Source organism: Tenrec ecaudatus, chromosome 2, assembly GCF_050624435.1.
Source record: "Tenrec ecaudatus isolate mTenEca1 chromosome 2, mTenEca1.hap1, whole genome shotgun sequence".
NCBI lineage: Eukaryota > Metazoa > Chordata > Mammalia > Afrosoricida > Tenrecidae > Tenrec > Tenrec ecaudatus.
In genome coordinates this window covers 251,678,781-251,702,101 of record NC_134531.1, presented here as the reverse complement: position 1 = coordinate 251,702,101, position 23,321 = coordinate 251,678,781, and the positions used below count along the sequence as shown (strand labels likewise).

The 23,321-nt window shown below is 42.3% G+C and overlaps 1 non-coding gene and 1 pseudogene across 1 annotated transcript; one reads left to right on the top strand and one right to left on the bottom strand.

Moving 5' to 3' along the window:
• Positions 1–2,203: 2,203 nt before the first annotated feature.
• On the bottom strand, positions 2,204–2,843 carry LOC142441424 (hypoxanthine-guanine phosphoribosyltransferase pseudogene; annotated as a pseudogene).
• Positions 2,844–14,352: 11,509 nt separating this feature from the next.
• On the top strand, positions 14,353–14,479 carry LOC142441682 (small nucleolar RNA ACA64). Its single transcript, XR_012783036.1, has one exon. It is a non-coding gene; the product is annotated as a small nucleolar RNA ACA64 (small nucleolar RNA).
• The last annotated feature ends 8,842 nt before the right edge of the window (positions 14,480–23,321 follow it).

Genomic DNA, 23,321 nt, shown 5'->3' with positions numbered 1-23,321 from the left:
ATGCAATTCCCTCTGAGGAGTTGCGAGTGATTATCATGTGCTGTATTATCATTTAAAATATACCCTCCCCTTCCATGTTTAACCTTTTAAAGTTGGCCACAGTTGTTTTTGTTTGGTTAAATACTAATTTAGGAATGCATTTCTCTTAAACATTCTTCTGCTCTTGATTTCTTTTTTCCTTAGTTCCTACCTTTCCTTTGCTCAACTGTGTGCATCTGGAGACACAAAGACCAAGATGACCCCTCAAATAATGCATATTCTAAAGAGGTATATGAATATTAATCTTACAGCAGTATGGTAGAGTGCCATTGGGATACGCTATGATCTGTATTCAGACTTTGGAGTTTTACTGGAGTATAGGAAAAAGGGTGACATCATTTGAGACATGTATTTAAGGTTGGTTGGCTTGGGAAGAAATCTCTAGAAATCAAAGACTAGCTGGTAGGAATGGAATGTTGAGTTCAGACAGTAGAGGGACCCTCGAATACAGAGAAAGCAGAATTCTGTCCTGAACATTGGAACTTTGGACCATGAGTCACACCGAGACTCACTGAAGACAGAGTAGAATTGCCCCTGTGGGTTTCTGAGATGAACTCTTTCCTGGAGTAGAAAGCCTCACCTTTCTCCTGAGAAACAACTGCTGTTTTAGAACTATTAACCTTTGGGTTAGCAGACCAAAGCATAACCTACTATGCCACCAGGTCTCCTTGGGTAATGAGTAGGTGTGCTATATATCATGCAGCCTACTGGTTGGGCTTCACAGTTTTTGTTGCTCAGCTAATGAGTAACTACTGCCTAGGATTAGAATGAAATGTTTCAATAAATCACATCTCCTGATTTCAAAGATGGTATCATAAATTTGCCAAGATGGTTTTGGAAGCCAGAATGGGCTGTATGAATCAATTTTATCTGGTAAGGCTTAGATCTCATCTCAATTCATAATGAACTTCAAATGGGCTTTCCTCGGCCAGTTATACAAAGAAATATGGATCATTTACATTTTGACTTATCCCCGAAATGTTCAGGATTAACACACTGAAATTACTGAAATGACAAACAAAAAAGGGAAAAAGGAGACTAGAAAATAAATTTTAAACTTTTTCTTACTGAACGCTTCCCTTCTGTTCAATTGTATTATCATTTTGGGGGAGCTATTAAATGTTGTGCTTGAAGTAAATATCATTAAATATCCAGAGGAACGTTAGAAAAATAACATCTGAGTTTAATAAAGAAATATGTGTTTATAATGGTACAAGCTGTGGGAAAGAGAGTCTCTGGACCACTCCCGCTGCCAGACGCTCCTCATGTAGCCTGCTCTAACCTCCCGGTTACTTCTCTAACCGAACAGCTAGTGACAATAGAGCTGGCCAATTAATGACAACTATCTCACTGGTTTAAAATTTTATTAGAAACATAATTTTATGAGGTGCTCTAGTTATGCAGGAAAAGTCCTTTTTGTTTTCAACATGTCCTCCTTGGACCTGAAACAGACCATTCCCTAAACGGCTGATATGAGAATCTTTCTCTCACTGTCCAGTCAATTCTGACTCATGGTGACCCTGCGGAACAGGGTAGAATGGGCCTTGGGGTTTCTGAGATGGTAACTTTTTTTTCCTTCTTCTTCAATGTATTTATTTATATTTAAAAGCAACTGTTGACAAAGGTTCAACGGAAACGATCTGAACAAATGGGACAACTCAGTCATTCCCACTGACACCCTGCTAAAAATCACCTGGAGCCTAAGGAGCCTGGCCACAACCCAGCGGCTCAGGGTCTGTCACTGATATGCAGACGGGCTGCCTCTAACCCCCCCAACCACCCAGTGGTCTGGGGACCATGAATCAATCACATCTGGGCTATTTTTAATTAAAAAAGTAAAATACCAATTAAAAAACTAATATATCTTTTCTCTTCAATGTTTCTGACGGGGACAATTTTGTTTTCTTCCCTTAGTGACCTGGTTTCGGAGAGTCTCCCAAGTCACACAATAAGCCAAGCCCAAAGAGAAACGAGCGCCCACCGGCTGGCTCATCATGCAAGAAAGTGTCCTCTCAGGGCCAGGCTCGAGCCGCTCTGAGAAGGGACATGCAGGGCGCTCTACTAAGTAAGCAGGTAGTCGCGGGCCTGGAAACGGTGATCATTTGTACTGGGGGTGGTTGGGGGGCGGCGGGGGGGTGGAGGGGACACAGCTCGGCAACTCCCTTTACGCTTTGTATTTTTCTTTTCCAGTTTTGCTGATGAGGCAGACATGCATCAAGTGCCTGAAGTATTCACTGTAGTCCAGGGCATATCCCACCACAAACTTGTCTGGAATGTCAAAGCCAACACAGTCTGTTCTATAGCCAATGCTTCAAGGAGTCCTTTCCACCAGCAAGCCGGCCACCTTGACCATCTTTGGGTCATGTGCTTGGTTTGGCCAGTGTCGATGATATATATCCTCATCAATCAGGCCATTCTTTCCGGTCAAAGTTGAGAGGTCATCCCCTCCAAGTACTTTTATGTTCCCGGTTGACTGGTCATTGCAGTAGCTCTTCAGTCTGATAAAATCTACAGTTATAGGAATGGCTCTATCACTATTTCTGGTCAGTGCTTTGATGTAATCCTACAGGTCAGCAAAGAATTTATAGCCCTCCTCCCCCCCTGGAGCACGCAGAGGGCCATGATGGGATGGCCTCCTATCTCCTTTATCATGTCTCGAGCAAGCCGCTCAGTCTGTCCATAATTCGTCCATGAGGAATAAACACCTCCAAATCCTCCACGTAATGATTAGGGATTCAAAATAAACCCAGGTCAGAGCCTGGCTCATTGTCACTAATCACGACACTGGGGCTGCGGGTCGCCATAGGGAAGGTGGCAGACTCACAAGCTGAGTTAGGACCGCAGAGGAAGGTGGCTAAGCGGGGAGGAGGCGATGCAGGCCGGGACCCAGGAAGCAGGACGCGCTCGGGACGTCGACGGTAACTCTTTAGAGGACTAGAAAGCCTCATGCTTTCCCTTGCTGCTGGTTTCAAACTGCTGCCCCTGTGATTAGCAGCCCAACGCGTAACCACTACTTCACCGGATCCGTGCTACTCAGGAGGAGCCTTTGTGTTGGTTGTTTGGGTGAAAACATTCTGCTGTGAAAATATTCAGTGAAGCACAAGGTTGGGAGTTCAAATACAACAGAAATACGAGGCTTCTCCTTCTGTAAAGATTTACAGCCTCAGCAAACCTACTACAGGGCAGTTCTACCCTGTAGGGTCACTCAGAGTGAGAATGGCGTCAACGGCAGTGGATTTGGTTTCTTTGGCGTTGGGTGATTTAGCAGTTCAATTCTTACTAAATGTCAGTGGTGTTCAGATTATAGAGTTAGAACGTTTTAATTTTAGAGACTTTCTAAGAAGAAATGTTTTTTCTTAAATCTACACGAACCTACAGTAAGACATAATGTTGGCTTATTTTAAAGGGGTTACTACAATGCTCAAATGCTTTGTTCAGTGATAAAAGTCAGATGACCACATTGCCAATGACCTTTTGAAAATGTTGATTGGATTCTGTCACATGGTCAGTTGTGGAAGCATTTAAAATATTTTCCATTAGATCATAGCTTGATCTGCAAATTCATTTTAATAATGATTCTACATAATTAAATTTTTCCCTTAGGATCAGACTGTCCTAAGCCTACGGAACATCAGGGGAAATAGAGAAATAATCTTTTAATATCTATCTTTTCTTTAATCACTAAACTCAGTGCCACCAACCAAGATAAAAGTGAAAGGACATGACAGATCTGCTCGTGTGGACTTTTGAGAGTGTCAGTGTTTATGGGAGTAGACAGACTCGTCTTTCTCCAGCTGAGCAGTTGGTGGTTGCCAACTGCTGATTTTGCAGTTGGAAGCTCAAGACCCACGTCATTAGGCCATCAGAGTTCCTTTTATTTATCCAGGGACTTAAAAATAGCATATATGTTTACCTATTCACTTCCTTGTTGGTTTTTTTATAGCAATGATAAAACTGATGAAGCATCTACTACTTGGACTGAGAACACACTGTGTATTGTTGCTAGACTTCTCAATGGCTAGGTATCATCAAGTCTCTGTTAAAGGCAAAGTAGCTGCAAATTAGTAGAGATAGAAATTGAGTTCAAGTTCAGGTTTGCTGACTCCAAGGTTCATGTCTTGACCCAAGCCAAATGGGATCTCCTAACACACACAGCGACTCCACTGTTCTCTCCTTGAGACTTTGAATCATGAGAACAAGAAAAGCCAACAGAAAGGAGATTAATAAACCTTCATAAAGTTATGACTGAGACAGTTCTCATTGTACCTCAATGTTTCTTTCTTTCTCTTTTACTTCTTTTTAACAGTTTTGTTAACACTTTATCCACATGTCATAAAATTCAATAATGCAGGCATATCAAGAAGAGTTGTACAATTGTTATCATATTACTTTTTTCCCCCTAATAGTTACAAAATATACACAACAGAACATTCTCCAATGCTACAACTTCTACTTGTATAATTCAGTGTCATTGATTATACTCTGTGATATACAGTCAGTATTGATAAGCTTTTCCAAATTATTCTACTACCATTGACATGAACTCAATAATCCTTACACACAAACTCTTTCCACTTCACCCATGATAGTCATTGGTCAAGTTTGGTTTCTTGTTTTCTTTGGGGGGGGTGGGCATGTTTTTCTTGAGAGAATATTCACATATCATATACTTCCAGGGTTAAATAGATTTTAAAATGAAGTATATAATCACAATTACTTCTAGTGTTCCTTCTCTGCTCCTGCATTCATTATTTGCTCCCCAAATCCCCTCTCCCTCTCCAGCCCCCCTCCCACATCCCCTATAACCTTTGCATCATTATTATCTTTATGCACCCACTCCTTCCATACATCACAGAATGAGAAAGCCAACAAAAAGTATAAACACCAAAACCCAAATAGAGTGGCATGGATAAAATAATAATGAGATAAAGATAAAAAAATACAAAGAGTAAGTAAGCATAAAAGACCACCATCAATGTTTTGAAAGCCAGGGAAGACATTTTTGCTATGGAATAAGCAAGAAATACGTGAGCCTCGAAACCTAATTAGCCTGCCCGAGGCTTGTCACTGCCCGGGAGACCCTGGCACTGGGTGTATGGGGCGTTACGCTTCTGTCACATGTGTAAAAGTGAGCATGTTATTCTTTTTCTTAAAGCAAGTCGACCTCTGTGGTGACCCTGTGATCTGTGTTGCATGGTAGTATTCCATCTAAAGGGCATGAGATCATCTGTACAACATTCTATTGCTTTGGGAAATTAGCAGATATTTTTGAAAGTCGCCAAGTATTTATTGACTCGTGGACTTTTTGGTTGCTTATTTAATGCTTTTCAGTTGGCACGGAAAATTCAGTACGTCGAGCTACTTGAAAGTTCTCTCAACTCTTCTAAATTTAGCCCAGAAACTGGAATGAACTCCTCAAGGAATTCCTCGATGTTTCACAATAAACTATGTCATATGACATTGAGAAAAAAAAATACTTGAGCCTAGAACAGATTCAGGTTGGGTCAAGAGGGAGGTCAACTGACCAAGTATCAAGTTCATTCCACAGAATCAAGTTTACAATGATCTCTATCTGGTAGTAAAGTTGTGTGAGGCCCTGGCCTGTGGCTGGAGGAAGCCTGCCAGAGGCTTCATCTGATTCGGTAACCTGCGGATGGGTTTGGGGTTACAACTGCCCTTCACAGACTTATACTAATTAGCTGTTCACAATTTAAGTTCTGATCCTGGATTTTGTTATTGTCATTATTGGATCACACAGCTGGGCTTCTTCTGTGTGGACTTGGTTGACTCCTCACTTAGATGGCTGCTTGTTTGAATACAAGCCTTTAAGACCCCAGACACTATTCTGATTGATAGCCGGGCACCATCTGCTTTCTTCACCACACATTGCTGTAGCACCTTATCTTCAGTGATCATTTCATGGTAAGTACCAAGTAGGGCCAAGTTATCAGAACTAACTGCTCTTGGATTGGAGCTAGAGTTAAGTGGGGCCCCAGAATCCATCTGCTTCTCTCTGAGATATACAAGACATATGCATGACTCAGGTTTACTTGGGCGGTCTTATGACAAAATCAAAACTCCACAGGATCAACTACACCAACAAAGCAACCAGCAAACAAACAGACAAAAAAACAAAAACACCTAGAAACAAAAGAAAGTACATCTGCCTGGGGCATAAAGTGATTGCATTGATGAAGTCAACTTTCCCCGTGACACCGCAGTCTGGGCCCTGTCATTATGAGGCATCTGTGTGAGGACAGTTCCACCTTGAGCCACAACCCATGCGCTGTTGCCCTGCACAGTTCCATCTCCCGGCTTGAGTGAGCTCTGCTTACCCTAAGCACGGGGATTGGTGCCATGGAGAGACTTTCTGAACAATTCTTCCAAGTGCAGATCCCTGCCCAACAGATCCAAACCTGTTATATCAATGCAAGAGGAAAGGAGCCCCGAGGTACTAACTATACAGTCCCTTCCCATCGAACACCCACCATGCTAGGGGTTCCCCACGAGGTCCATGACCGCCACTTCCCTAGCCCTGGTGTGATCATTCTCTGCTTCCTCGCCCATCAGAATACCCCACTCCTGAGTGTCCAAGGGCGCAGGGAGCTTTGAGGCAGGGCTCCATTCATTCAGCAGGGCCTCTGCGGTAAGCCTTTCTGGTGTAGCCCTAGGCTATGCCGGGCAGTCTGCAAGGTCAGCATCCAAAGTCATCATGGTGCTTAGTCCATGTGGTGGCGCTCAGAGGGTTGGGTAGAAACATATTTGTAGTGTCTACTCAGCAACATACAATCCGGTCCATTCCTTAATGTTTCTTTCTTTTTTTCCCCCTTAATGTTTTTTTTTTAGTTTAAATGCATTTTATTTTAGACAACCTACACGACATTTTTTTTCCTTAAAAAAAAAAAAAAGCCTCTGCTCCAAATAAATCAAGGTCAAAAGTAAATGAAGAGCTCACGATGATATCAGTTCCGTTTGTCTAAGTCCTGGTGTCCTGTGGATGAACAGCAACCAGTCGGGATGAGGCATTGGTTGTGAGTTGCCCACTGTAACATTTCTCCATCTGTAAGCCATCCTTAAAGAAGATCAGATATGGGGTGACACCATCTTCACGGCAGTCCAGCAGAGCAACCATGCCATCTGGATTCATGTTCTCACCAATAAAGAACTGGTAGTTTTTGAAATTTGCAAGGATGTTCTTGATTTGTTCTGCAGCACCTGTCATAAAAGGCTTTACGTTTTCTGGTTTCTGTTCTTCAAGTGTGCCTTTGATTGATTTCATGTAGTCTTTGATGGACTTCTTGTAGGCTTCTTTTGTGAAGCTGGTTTCCTGCAAGTGATGGTTCACGACAATATCAACACCAGTGACCATGGTGCTTTCTGCTGCATCACCATCGGGGCCTGCAGCTGAGGCGTTACCCCCAATGAGGGAGTCATCGATGGCACCTTCGGTCCTACTGACCATCTTCCCTCCACTTCCAGACACAGCCCGTCTGCGATCTCCCGGATCTTGTAGATGTCGGAGAACATCTCATCATGGCTGATGAGGTCCCGGTAGATGATCATGATGGCGGCTGAAGGGAGACAGCTGGCGGCGCTAACTTAGCAGGAGCCCGGAGCTCTGAGCGAGCGCCGTGCGGCCGGAGTGGCGCTCGGGGGGGAGGGGGGAGCGGGCAGAAAGGGCCTTAATGTTTCTTAAGAATCATTTAAACAGTTTTTCCCCCTGTAAAATTAAGTTCCGAGAAAATCTGCCTTTCTTGGTTAAAAAAAAAATACACAGTTGATGAAAAGGGCTTCAGTGGAGAGCAAATGCTTTGAAAATGATGAGGGCAAAGAATGTACACATGTGCTTTACACAATAGATGTATGTATGGATTGTGATAAGAGTTGTATGAGTCCCTAATAAAATGTTAAAAAAATACACACACACAGACGAAAATCCCACCAATTAAGAATATTAATAACAACAATAAATTCTCAATAGAATATCATGAAATGCGGTGGAAAACTTGCCAAGGATGGAGACCAATCATGTAGGCTTTGCTTTGCATGGTGGCTTTTAGGGAGCTCAGATTTAGGTCTCATATTAAATCGCTGCTTTTATATTAGTCTTCGGTTTCGGGTAAAAAAATGATCTATCATTCCTTGCTCTCCTGCCACTCTTAATCTTTTGTTATTAATTTAATGACCTGTTTTATGTTTTGAATTTTAAGATCACTAGTGATTTTTGCGTTTAAAGGACCATAAGTAACATAAAATAAAACAGCTTCTGTTATTTGTTCCATTTAACAATGCTCAAGTGTTAATTAAAAGTGTCATGACACTTCCTTTTCATTAATTACCCATACTTAATCCTTCAGGTTTTTGCTTAAAATATTTCCTTCCTTACACTCTGACTATTTCTACTTTCAGCATTTAGTCTAAACTTATTGAATTATTACAATTGCCCCAATTCATATTTCCTTCTCCTATCTCTTTTCCCACCTGCCAAATCTCTTCTTCCTCCTGCCTTATCATTTATCATCACTGTGAGACGGCTCAGTGGGTGAAGAATACTAGCCACAAGGTTGGCAGTTCAAACCCACCACTCCCTCTAAGGAAGAAAGATGAGGTCTGCTCCCATTAAGATTTATAGTCTTGGAGCCCCTATAGATCAGTTGTACTCTGCCCTATAGGGTCAATAAGAGTCAGAATTGACTAGATGGCTGTGGGTTTGGTTTCTGGTATTTGGATTGCTGTGATTTAATGATGAACAAGAACTGGGTGCTGGTCTGATCTAATGCAACGTCCCAGCTACTCACAATATGTGCTACATAAATCTCTGTAGGCTATTTCCTGTGCACTGCAAGGTATTTCCCAACATCCCTAGTATCTACCTACTATCTTTTAGTAACACTCCCCATTATGACAAACAAAATGTCTACTGGCACAGCCAAATGTATGCTGAACAGGAAACATTGTTCCCCTTTGAGAACCAATGTTCCAGTGTAATCTGGGGGACGGTGAGAATGAGTTTAGTGTGAAAACAGACGTGCAGATGGGCCACTTTGATGGAGCTGAAGAATGATTAGGATTTAGCAGGTATAGGAAAGGATGGGAACTCATGACACACAGAGTCCAAGAGTGGGGATGGTCAGGGGAAGGGGGGAGAGGAAGGGAGAAAGGGGGAGCCAATCGCAATGATTGACGCATAACCACACACCCCTCATAACCATACACAGGAGAAGAACAACGGAAAACACGGGGGAAAGGAAACAGGGTTGTTATGAGAGATGAAAATAATAACAATGAAAAAAATAGAATAAAAAATAATAACAATGTACACTCTATTGGGAGGTTATGAGGATGGAGGGAGAAGTAGGAGGGAAACAAAAGAGCTATTACCTAGGGCTCAACAGAAAGGAAATGTCTGGATGAGAACGAGGGCAACATATGTACAAACATGCCTGATTCAACTGTTGGATGGATTGTGATAAGAGTTGTACGCGCCCTCAATAAACTGATTAAAAAACCCCCTTCATCCTAATCCCCTTTGCTTGCTGCAACAATTGTAGCTGGAGCATCATTCCAAAGGCTTCAGACGTTATCTTGGGCCAAAGTAAGAGTAACTAAGAATGGTGTGTGCCTATTCTGATTTGCTTACAAACTTGGCTGGCATGCTTAAAGGCACATTTAAGAATGGATCGCATCTTGTTCATAACCTGGGACTGCCTGTCCTGTTAACTTTTCATGGCTGCGAATGTACTGCTTCTTAGTCTGAATCGTAGGTTTCTTGAACGTGGGCATCTGGAGCGGGGCTGCTGAACGTATTCCCAAAGGCCTCGTATAGGTCTGTGCACGACCCACAAAAGCCCTTCACATGCGTGTTTACTGAGAAAAAATGTGTTACAACGAGTATCACGTTTCTTTTTGAACAAACAGTTTTATTGGCGTGTGATTCACAAATTATACAATAGCCTGATCATATCATGAGAGTTGTACCATCACCACCACCATCAGTTTTAGAGTTTTTTCTCCATTCTTACACTAAAGGTTTTGAATTCTGGTTTCCCCCGACCTTCCCTGCCATACTCCCCCAAACCCATTCGTCCACTTCCTGTCACTATAGATTTACCCCTCTTGGATTTCAGACACAGGAAAATTAAAACAACAAAAAGTAACTAACAACAATACAAAGTAAAACAGAAAGACCTCAATCAAAAGGAAAGCAGAAACCATTAAAAAACGACAACAACTTAAAAATGGGTCAAAAGGGAAATCAAATGAGGAGTTAACTTGTAACCTAACGTTGTCTTCCTGAATCCACTTTCCAAAGCGTTTTGCATAACAGCAAGACAATTCATTCCCTGGTCTATGGTTAGAGGGATCCACCAGAGGCTTGTCCACCTGTATCCCCCCATCACAGCTGTTTTGTTTTTTTAATGGGTCACAAGGCAGTATGGCTATTTTGAGTTGTCTTAGTATGGGCATGATGTGGTATGAAGACTGAGGCGGGAATTACCTGTGCAGTCACTTTTCTCCTCTGGTCTTGGGAAGCAGACATTTCTTAGGGAGCATTTGTTTATTTTATGTAGAATGCCATGTCCTTTGTCAGGTGACTTCAGAGTGGAGATGTGAATCTTAAACTACAGGCAGCAAAAGATCAGCTCTGCCATTGATGGAGTGGCCAAGAATGATGGGAAGGACCTGACCTAGGGATGCGAAGACCTTGGATGAGAGAGAAGAAGAGGACAAGGCAGGTTGAAAGAAGGTTTCTGATCCCCTTACAGAAGGGTCAAGGGGAGGAGACAAGCCAATCAGAGTGGGATGTAGCAACGATAAAACATACAACTTTCCTCTAGTTCCTAAATGCTCCCTGCCCCACTATCATGATCCCAACTCTAGACCAGAGGATGTACACTGTTAGAGATAGGAACTGGAAAAACAGGGAATCCATGACAGATGATCCCTTCAGGACCAGTGGTGAGAGTGGCGATACCGGGAGAGTGGAGGGAAGATAGGTTGGAAAGGGGGAACCGATTACAAGGATCTACATATAACCTCCTCCCTGGGGGTCGGACAACAGAAAAGTGGGTGAAGGGAGATGTCGGACAGGGCAAGATATGACAAAATAATAATTTATAAATGATCGAGGGGGTAGTGGGGAGGAAGGGGTAAAAAGGAGGAGCGAATGCCAGGGGCTTAAGTGGAGAGCAAATGTTTTGAGAATGATGAGGGCAATGAATGTACAAATGTGCTTTACACAATTGATGTATGTTACAGTCTGTACGGATTGTGATGAGTTATATGAGCCCCTAATAAAATGATTTTTTAAAAAGGTGTCTAATGTGCAACAATTTGTTCCCAAGTTTAAAATGTGAGCAAATTCACATTCATTGATGGACAGCTGTTCACTTCAAAATCACAATGAAAGTTGTCCCTTCTCTCCAACATTGTATCTCCAGCTCCTGAGCTGGACGCAATGGGAATGAGGAAAAGGAGTTTGGTTTTAGCGAAGAAAAGACAGGAGTGGTGTGCCCATGCTTCCCTGACTGCTTTGAGCATCCTCCCACCAGAAACATTTGTTTTCTTAATTAAGGAAGTAACAAATTGGTGTTAATGTCAACATTATATACATGCATAGTTCACTTACCTGAGTAATGTTAATCATGCTGAACCATGACGATGATTAATTTCTAGACTTTCCCATCATTTCACAGAAACCCAGTGTTCCTGAAGCAGTGAGTCCCCTCCTGCCCAGCCACTTCTGAGAATCACTAGTAAACGTTAGTTTCGATGTGCTTGTCTATTCTAGATGTGCCATGTAAGTGCAATCATAAGAACTATAGCGTTTGTGAACGTGGGGATTGGCTTATTTCACTCTAGATCATGTTTTCAAGGGTCACCCATGTGGTAGCATGGATCAGGTTCCCGATTAGGAGAGATGATAGAGCAATCTGACCACTTAAGGTGGTATGGTTCCTCTTTGGCCACTGAGGGATTTTCCATGCCCCTCTGGGTTGGTGGCAGGGCGGCAGAGTACAGGTGTAAAAGAAGCAAGCGACATTCTTTATTTTATTCTTTTCAAATTTAATATATTTGACTTACATCTACTTACATACATTCGAACAGTTCATGATAAAATGTTAATCTTCGATTGATCTTGGTTTCCTTTTATTTTTTGCCATCTTTTCTTCTTCTTTTTTTTTTTGAAAAAAATAATTTTATTGGGGCTTGCAATCCTTGCATACATCCATTGTGTCAAGCACATTTGTACATTTGTTGACATTATCACTCACAAAACATTTGTTTTCTTTTCTTTTTTTAAAAAACATTTTATTAGGGACTCATACAACTCTTATCACAATCCATACATACATCAATTGTGTAAAGCACATGTGTACATTCTTTGCCCTCATCATTTTCAAAGCATTTGCTCTCCACTTAAGCCCTTTGCATCAGGTTCTCTTTTTAGCCCTCCCTCCCCGCTCCCCCCTCCCTCATGAGCTGCAAGCGACATTCTTATCCCCACCCCCATCCCTGCAACAGTTTTATTGGCAAGTAATTTATATATTATATAATTCAATCGTTCAATCATATCATGAAGAATTGTACAACCATCCCCACATCAATTGTAGAGCATCCTCTCCACCCACCCAGCCCCGAGGCTAAGTCGCCATTAAGATGAGTTATGCTTTCACGATCCATTCTCAGGCTCCCTGCACCTTTCCATCTTCATGAGTTACTCATGAAATCCCCTTTCCCTCCCTGTCATCTGCTCCCGCCCCATCCTTGTATTCACTATATACCCTTGTATCACTTATTATGCATCCACTCCTACTGTGCTGCACAGCTGGGAGAGCCAACAGAAAACAATAAACAAATAAAATCATACTAAGGTGTAAGGGTAAAATCATAATAGTATACAAACAAAAAATACAAAGAATGCATAAGAACAAAAAGACCCCATCCACATTCAAAAAGCCAGGGAAGAAATTTCAATTATGGAACCAGTCAGAGATACTTGCACCCAGAACAAATTCAGGTTGCCCCTATAGGGTGGTCAACTAGCCAAGTATCGAGTTTGATCCAGGACGATCCAGATTACAATAGCCTCTGCCTGATAGTAAGGCTGTTCGAGACTTGCCTATGGCTGATGCGGATCTGCCAGGGGCTCCTTTGACAGGCTACTCTGTAGATGGGTTTCGGGCTCCCCCTACCCCCATAGCCCTCCACAATTTGGGTAAACATAATTTTGCTCCAATGACAAGCAACATTCTTCACAACGCATGGTGGGATGGGATTTCATGGTCTTTCTATATAACTTTTCTATTATTTCAACAAGCTCGTGTTCCTTTAAAAACAGTGTGGATGTGGGCCGCGTCCTTCCGCAAGCCTGACTCTAAGAACACATGTGTTTTTAGGCCCCAAGTTAGTTTCTAGGCCTTACAGCTTCCTTTGGGATCAAGACCTAAATCTACCCCCCTGACCAGTTCAAAAATTCCCACTTTTGCAATAACCTTACAAAAAGGTGGTCTTCAATATCAGTTGATTCGATTTCCTGTAAATTTTATTAGTGTTTGCTGGGCTACAACCGTTAGTATTCCTGTCCCTTCATTGTATGAGCAGGGGGAGCTTTGTCTTAGAGATGGACTGGCGAGCCAGCGCGGACGCCTTATGATGACTCACATCATACTCACCATCACAGGTAGCTTTAGGGTTCTATTTTCTGTAAGAAGATTTTGAGGGCTTGAACAAGGAGCAGGGGGTGGATGGATGGCTGGATGGCTGGCTGGATGGATCGACAATGTGACTGTACCAAAAGAACGAGGTCTAACTTCGTAGGCAGTTGTGCTGGAGTCATGAATCAACTGTATCTTCTAAGTCAAATAGTTCTCATCCTCTGGCTGACGAGTTTATTTTCAGTAGAGTGGACAACTTCGGGTGCGATACATGTGAAATAATAAGAGCATATAGATACTTGTATAGTCAATGAGAGAACCCAGTTCAATTCTATACTATAGTCACTCAGGCTTGCAATTCCAGCGGCAAGATTAGACTACATTCCAGGGTTTCAAAATTATTGGTGACTAAGTTCACCTAAGGAAAATTGAATAAAAATCTATGGAATTGAGGCTCAGACATAATAGCCCACCCATAAAAATCTATGGAATTGAGGCTCAGACATAATAGCCCACCCCCCACATAAACCCCAAACCAAAAAAACTAAACTCCACACCATCAAGTTGATGCTGACTCATAGCACACTTTTCCACCCTCTTGCCCTGGGTTTCCAAGGCTGTCACTGTTTACAGGATAAAAAGCCCAGTGTGCCGTGCTGGCTGACAATCACCTGCAGCATCACCCGGGCCGCAGGTGAGGTTCAGCGCCCAGAACGACTGGGGGCCTTAGCTCGCCGCCTACTGCCTGTGTGTAGGCTGCCGAAACCCAGGTCCTAACAGGTGGGGCGGGGGGGGGGAACCCAGTTTGTCTCCCGAGGAGTGGCTGGTGGTTTGGAACTGTGGCCTATGTGGATCGCAGTCCAATGTGTAACCACTAAGCCACCAGGACTCCTACACACATACACGGGCATATATATGATTACAACACCCTGTGCCACATGGTTATGGATCTCTGCTGTAAGCATACAATTAAGGATGGATTGTGTCGAAGTCCTTCTCTTTTCCCCCGTCATAGAGGAAAAGGTTAATTTAACCTAGCTCTTGCTACGCTTTAGATTTTCTGTGATATGTGCTGTTCTTGGAAACGTTTAGGTTTGTTAAGTCGGCATTCCAGGAGATATTTTACTCCTGGTGTTTGAAGGTTATTAGGAGACTTGGTATGATTTCTGGTCTGAACGAACATCTTGGCTTCCATATCATTGCTGTCAAATCCGCTCCTGACTCATGGAGACCTTGCGTACTATGAAATGAAGCAAAGGCTATCCTGTCCGGCACCGTCCCACCTTGACTGATTTGTGGTCATTGATTAGCAGTGCGGCTTTCCTAGTTTGTCTTAGTCCGGAAGCCTTACTAAAATCTATTCAGCATCATAGCGTAGTATCTGCACTTGCGGTTCATTGGCTTAGGAATCAAACCTGGGTCTCTCATGAGAAAGACAAGAATTGTACCACTGTGCCATCATGGTCCCTGGCTTTCCCATAAACAAGAAACATCCTCCACTCCCCCCAGTCCCAGCCTCAACAGCCCTTGAGGGGAGTCTGACTGATAAAAGGGTTTCTGAGGCTGAGCATCTTGAAGGGAGTAGATAGTCTTATCTTTTTTCATGGGGATGCCTGGCGGGCTTGAATGGCAGGCTGGGCAGTCAGCAGCCCAATGCCTAACCCACAGTATCACCAAGACACCTTTGTATGTTATGCATTGGTCTGGGATCCAGCGGGTTAGTGGTTCAAACTCACCAGCTGTTCCAGTAAGAGAAAGATGAACTGTCTGTTCTTATGAAAATGTATCATCTCAGAAACCCCATCTAGGGTTGCTATGTGTTGGAATTGACTCTTATCTCACTGCCATTGAGTCAGTGCTGATTCACAGTGACACCCCTGTGGATTTCTGAGATTATAATTGTTTACGGGAGTAGAAAGCCCACCAGTCTCCCTCAGAGCTGCTGCTGGTGGTTTCCAACTGCTGTCCATGTGGACCGCAGCCTAACATGGAGTCACCTCACCAGGGCTTACTCGGGTCAAACCCATTGCCTTTGAGTAAAACTGCCCCCATAGGGTTTCTAAGGCTGTAAATCTTTATGGAAGCCAATTACTACATCGTTTTCCTGCTGAGCGCTGGTGGGTTCTTAACCACTGACTTTTATGGTCGCTGCCTAGTGCTTTAACCACTTTGCCAGCAGGGCGCCCGTTGGTTTCCCACAGGTGTGGGTAATAGAGAACTTAGTGAACAGTTTATTCATTTTCTTCCTAAATCTCCTGAAGACAGTACTTCTCTTGCATTGGGGATTGGTGTAGATATAAAAATAAAATATATACACTTTTAGAAGAAGGGTTAAATAAATTTATGCAAATGAAACCTAGATGCATTGTGACACTCTATTCACTAACCCTGAATTATTGAGGAGCAAAACTTAATATCGTTATGATTTTCTCATGCTTGAGCAGAAAGAGTTCACTTTGCATATCTTGTTCCAGATGGTTTTTCAATTTGTAGAATTCCGGTAGGGGTCAAAACTCCTGAAGGCTTTTATCCAGGCCAAAATGATCTTGACAACCATTTAATATTTTCATTGAAAGGCATCTGCTTGGATTTTCGGTTTCTTGGCACTTGGTCCCTATCTGATTTCAGTTGGAGAAAGCAGGAAAACACAGAGAATAGTTCTATAGCTTTTGACCTTCACAAAAGTTATCATTGTTTCTTCTCTCAGAGAAGCCTGTCCTTATTTGACTATCTCGCCCAATTCTTCCTTCTTCTTTTGTTTGTTTTGCTTCCTTCTTATAATCTGGTATTTCCCAAGCATTTGTGAGTGCCTTGGCATTCCTCTCAGTCAAGTCTTGGCACACAAAACCCATAGCAGAGAAACCCCTCAGGATCAATAATGAGGGTAGCCATTCCATGAGGGTATGGGGAAGGTGGGGGGAGAAGAGAGAGAAAGGGACAATCAACTGCAATTATCAACACACAACCCCCCCCCAGGGGGATGAACAACAGAAATGTGGGGGAAGCGACACAGCAAACAGTGTAAAATACGAAAATAAAAATAATTTACAAGTTATCAAGGGTTCATGAGGGTGGGAGCATGGGGGAGGGAGGGGAAAAAAAGAGGACCAGGGACTCAAGTAGAAAGAAAATGTTTTAGAAATGTTGATGGCAACAGATGCATAAATGTGCTCGATACAATTGACATATGGATTTTTATAAGAATTGTAAAAGCCCCCCCCAAATGATTTATTAAAATAAATAAAATTGAAAAGATTAAAATAAAAAGAATTTTGAGGGTCTACTACACGTAAAAGAATGCTCTATGAATACAAAGATGAGTGAAACACAATACCTCAACACAAATAGATTATACTCTAGAATGAGGAAAAAGTTGGGTTTTTTACTGAAATTTAAAGGAAATATGTCAAATGCAATGAGAAAAAAATAAAATAAAGCTCGTAGTAGCTCAAAGAAAGGAGGGAACTGTGTGGATTGAAAATTAAATCAAATTTAATTAAAATGATATTTCATCCATCTACTAAGCAAACACAGGTGAAATGCTTAGGTAAAATTGAATAGAAGGATTTGGTTGTGGAAGGACAAGTTCTACAAGGAAAACAAATGGTGTAAACCGAGGCCCCTGGGGAACCATTCATCGAATTAATGTATGCGCTTCAGAAGATCAGAATTAAAGCTGATCTTTTAATCATAGGTTTGGGGGTTGGTTTAGGAAGGCCATAAATTTCACAACCAAAAGTTTGATTCCAGTGAATTTTACTGAAACCTATTGTACATTATTGTATGGAATATATAATTTTTGAAAAATAGTAAGGTAAAGATGACTTAATATGAAAGGCGTGAGTAAGCTGGAGTCAGAGAGCTATGTGAGGGTGGGGAAACTTACTACAGTAAGATGAATGATTGTAAGATGCTGAATAGAGACATTGGGAGTAACAGACTAGACAGAGTACATCGGAGAAATACATAGGATAATTATATTAGGTTGGGTTCTCCAGAGAAGTGAAAGTAGTGAAGCTTATATATTTATGAGTAAGCTATTCATATGGACTTTCTGGCAGGCTGTTATATGTATACACACATATGCATAAAGATATTTACATATATGACAGATAAACTTGCCTGTCAATTTGTTGGTCCACAGTCCACCATTTCATGAGTTAGCATATGAGCAAGAACAAATGGTACTGAAGGAAGATGTCCAGGCTTCACTGATGGATCAGTCAAACACAGGCTCCAGGGACTGATGGAACACCCACTGAAATGCTTCAGAAAGCTTCAGAAATGCTTCAGGAAGCACTCACTCCTTTATGCCAGGAAATTTGGAAGACAGCTACCTGGCCGAGTGACTGGAGGAGATCCATATCTGTGCCCATTCCAAAGAAAGAGCCTCCAAAAGAATGCTGAAACAACAGAATGAGATCACTGATACCTCACACAAGTCAAACTTTGCTTACGATCCTCCAACTATGGTTGCAGCAATACAGTGACAGGGAACTGCCCGAAATTCAGGTCAGATGCAGACGAGGGCGTGGAGCAAGAGATATCATTATTGTTACGTGGATCTTGGCTCAAAGCAGAGAATACCAGAAAGTCGTTTAGTGGGTATCATGGCTATGCAAAGGCATTTGACTGTATGGACCATAATAAACGGTGGCTATCCTTGAGAAGAATGGGAATTCCAGAACACTGCATTGTGCTCATTTGGAACTTAGGCATGGATCAAGAGACAAATGTGTGAACAGAACAAAGGAATACTGCATGTTTTTAAACGAGAAAGGTGTGTATCATGGTTGCATCCTCTTGCCATATTTGTTCAGACTGTATGCTGAGCACATCATCAGAGAAGGTGGATTAGGAAGAAGAGTGGGGCATCAGGATGGGAAGAAGGCTTATGAACAACCTGAGACATGCAGATGGCACAACCTTGCTTGCTGAAGGTGAGGAGGACTTGAAGCAACTGCTGATGAAAATCAATGATTGTAGCCTTCGGTATGGATTATAACTTGATATAAGGAAAGCCCAAATCCTCACAACTGGATCAGTAGTTAACATCATGATAAATGAAGAAAAGGTTGAGGTTGTCAAGGATATTGTCTTACTTGGATCCATGATCCATGGACATGGAAGCAGCAGCCAAGAGATCAAGGATCTATTTCATTAGTTAAATCTGCTGCACAAGACCTCTTTGGAGTCTTGAAGAGCAAGGATGCTACTTTGGAGACTAAAGTGCCTGACCCAAGCCGCAGTATTCTCTATTGTATCATATGCATGCAAACGTTGGACATTGAATAAGGAAGACTGTAGAAGAATTAGGTGCATTTGGATTGTGGTGCTGGAGAAGAATGTTGAAAGAACCATAGACTGCTAAAAGAACAAACTGATCTACATTGGAAGAAAGAAAGCCAGATTTTCTTTAGAGGTAAGGATGCCAAGACTTTGTCTTACATATTTGGACACGTTGTCAAGAGAGACCAGGCCCTCAGGCAGACATCGTGTTTGGTGAAGTGGAGGGGCAGTATAAAAAAGGCAGGCCCTCGGGGAGCTGGATTGACACAAGGGCTACATCAATAGGCTTAAGCATAGGAATAATTGTGAGGCTGGCACAGGACAACGCTGTGCTTTCTTCTGTGTGCATAGGGTCCAAGCTGGCTCAAAGGCACCTCACATTAATGTGTACAGAGACAGGGTGAAAAAGGGGGAGAGGGAGAGCAAAGGAGGGAGTTGGAGAGATTGCTAGATTAAGAAATGGGCTGTGCTATTGCAGGGACCAAAAAGTCTTAAGCTTGAGACCTCTCTCAGCTCACATAGCTGCAGGTCCTGATAAAGCAAAGATCAGCAAATGGGATGGCAGTCAGGATCAACAGGCAATATCTTAGGCCACCAGTTGAAGTCCGAAGAACCAGAGATCAGATAGTGCGCAAGAAAGAGGATCCAGATCCCACAGAAAAGCAGAGAACTTTACCAGAAAGTCCATAAATAAATTGGAAGCATGCTACATCTCTGAGGAAACTTTGAGTTGGATGACTCCTTATTGCAGATCTCATCATAAAAATAATTATTCCATTAAATAACGACTAAATCAGAATCGCTCACCCACTGAGGGTCATCAACTTGACACACGTGCTTAACTCAGAGTAATGAAATTGCCTTCTGCAAGTTACAGCAGGAGACCATTCTTATTTTTTTAAAATCATTTTATTGGGGGCTCATACAACTCTTATCACAATTCATCCATCCATCCATTGTGTCAAGCCCATTTGTACACTTTTTGCCCTCATCTCTCAAGACATTTTTTTCTACTTGAACCCTTGGTATCAGCTCCTCATTTTTTCCTCTTCTTCCCTGCTCCCACCTCCCTCATGAACCCTTGATAATTTATAAATTATTTTGTCATATCTTGTAGTTATCAAAGGATGAATGAGTCTTGATCATACATGACTTATAGTCCAAAGAGTGAAAACTTCTCTTTATGATAATGAGGAATCATGGAGAGTTTTAAGCAGGGGTGTAGCAGGATCTGGTTTATATATTAAAAACATGGTGGTTCCTGAGTGGAGAATGGACCATAGAGGACCAGGAGTAGAAGCCAGAAATTCATAATGGAGTGTTCCAGGTGAAAGATGATAGGAACTTGTTCCGAGTAATAACCCCGAGGTGAACAGGGTCAGTATTGGTTTTGAAGTGGAGTCAGTCATAACTGTCGATTTGGAGACTTGAGAAGAGATCAGAGATGGGGATATCAGCCTAGTAGTTTAAAACACACAAATGACCGTTGAGACTGGTTGTGGTCACCTAGAAAACTGTGGTCAATAGACAGCCTGAGAGAGTTTAAAAGAGGGTTTCTAGAAAGGAAGTGGTGTGAACAAACCCAAGGACAAAGGAACAACAAGGGATCCAAATCAGTGATGAGGAGGGTGTAGGAGGCCTGGTCGGGTGTGATCAAAGGCAATGTAACTGAGAGGAATTACTGAAACCCAAATGAAGGCTGAGCATGATAGTGGGACGAGAGGAAAGAGAGGAAAGAGATAGGAAGCATAGGGCATTTATAGAAGTCTAAATAAAGGCACATACATATATTTATATATGAGGATGGGGAAATAGATTTCTGTCCATATATTTATAGGTTTAATATTAAGGTAACAGATGAACATTGGGCCTCCACTCAAGTACTCCTTCAATGAAAGTACATTTTGTTCTATTAAACTGGTATTCCATGATGCTCACCTTCACGACACAATCCCTGAAGACAGAGCAGGTGCCTAAGCAAATGGGGTGAAGAAAGATGATTGTGTCCGGCTATCAAATGATATAGAATCTGGGGTCTTAAAGGCTTGAAGGTAAACAAGCAGCCATCTAGCTCAGAAGCAACAAAGCCCACATGGAAGAAGCACACCAGCCTGTGCCATCACAAGGTGTCGAAGGGATGAGATATCAGGCATCAAAGAACAAAAATATCATCATTGTGAATAAGGGGGAGTGGGGAGTGGGGACCCAAAGCCCATCTGTAGGCAATTGGACATCCTCTTACGGAAAGGTCATGGGGAAGAGACAAGCCATTCAGGGTGCAGTGTAGCAACAATGAAACACAACTTTTCTCTAGTTCCTAAATGCTTCCTTCTCCCCCACCCCACCCACACTATCATGACCCCAACTCTACCTTGCAAATCTGGGTGGACCAGAGGATGTACACTGGTACGTATGGGAACTAGAAACACAGGAAATCCAGGACGGATGATCCCTTCAGGACGGATGAGAGTGGCGATACCAGGAGGGTGGAGGGAGGTTGGATTGGAAAGGGGGAACCAATTAAAAGAATCTACATGTGACCTCCTCCCTGGGGGGGGACAACAGAAAAGTGGGTGAAGGGAGATGTTGGACAGGGCAAGATATGACAAAACAATAATTTATAAATTATCAAGGGCTCATGAGGGAAGGGGAGTGGGGACAGAGGTGGAAAAATGAGGACCTGATGCCAGGGGTTTATGTGGAGAGCAAATGTTTTGAGAATGATGAGGGGAGCGAATGTACAAATGTGCTTTTATACAATTGATGTATATATGGATTGTGATAAGAGTTGTATGAGCCCCCAATACAATGATTTAAAAAAACAAAGAAAATACTGTGGCTTGGGGCAGGTGTACCTGAGTTCTCAAAGTGCCGTGCTTGTTCTTCAGAATTTTAACAAGGCCTTTTGCAGCAGATTTGTCTAATGCAACGTCATTTGATTTCTTGACTGTTGCTTCCATGAATGCTGATCCATGTAAAATTAAATAATTGGCAATTAAGAAAAAAGATCTCCTGAACTTTCCAAATCTCTCCAGAGGTTTGGCTGAAGTAGCAGCTTGCCCCACGAAAGAAAGGTTTTCTCTTCATTTGAGAGGAATTTAAATTTCAGTTAAAAAAACTCAAAGCAGGTCCTTCCTAAACCGGCTCATGGTCTCAGTTTTCTGCTTTCTGCTGCATGGTACTCTTAATCATGGCTTCACTTTATTATATATATAAAACAACCTTCCAAGGAAAATAATAAAGACATTTCTAATTTTGAACTTGTGGAATCATTCCATTGGAAAACATTATGCAAAGCCTTGAAACAGGTATCCAAAAACAGCTGGAAATTCAGGGAGTGGAGGCGGCCCTCGGCCTGCATGTTTTGTCAGCAGAATCTGAAATTCTTTGCTTTTGTTCCTTTAAAATTTTATGAGCGACATCCCTGTCTTCTTCAAGCTTTCCTCGGAGAAATTTGGTTTTGAAATTTGGTTAAGGATGATTTTTATAGCCCTGATCTTGAGAGTCTTAATTGAATAATTCAAATAGAAACATGTTTTATTATTTTATTTTTTACATACCTATCCGGATATTTGGTCAGTGCTCTCCAGCCGCTGCCAAGCAGTCCATTTTGACAAAGTGTCCCTAAAGGGCTTTGTGAGGCTGCGAACTTTTATGGGAGCATTCTTCAGAGAAGAGCTGCTGGGTTTGACTTACTGACCTTGCAGTTAGCAACCCAACACTGACCTGATAGGGCCAGTTGACTTATAAGGGAGGGAAGGCCTCCTTATGTGTGTGCAGTTATAGCTTTATCACTACTACTGCTAGTGTGTGACACTTGCATGTTATTGTGATGCTAGAAGCCATAATACCAATATTTGAAATACCAGTAAAGTCAATGATGGTGGGAAAAAAGTCATTCCTTAATTCTTTCATGCATCAAGTCACCAAACCTTTTACTTTTATGCGTCAAGTGCGATGCTCGACTTTGAGAACCAGCCAGTGATAAACAATGCAGAGGTGATATTGGTCCTTGGCGAGTGTATTTGTTTGCTATAGTTCCTGTGAGAAATTTGCACATTTTTTTTGGCTTCAGGCACATTTGGTCTCTTGCAGTTCTGTAGGTCAAAAGTGCCTACAGTGGAACTCCGTGGTTTCAGCAAGCTTGTCTTCCTGCCTGGATTCTCCAGCAGCGAGTCCCTCCCTTGCCCTCTCAGCTTCCAGAGGCTTGGATTCAGGGCTTCTACCTCAGTCAGGAAAGCAACTCTCGGATCCTCTGCCCTGCACATCTGTCTCTGTGCACCACTGGGAAAGTTCTCCACTGGTGATGTTGCGCATTGTGTACACTGCGCATGT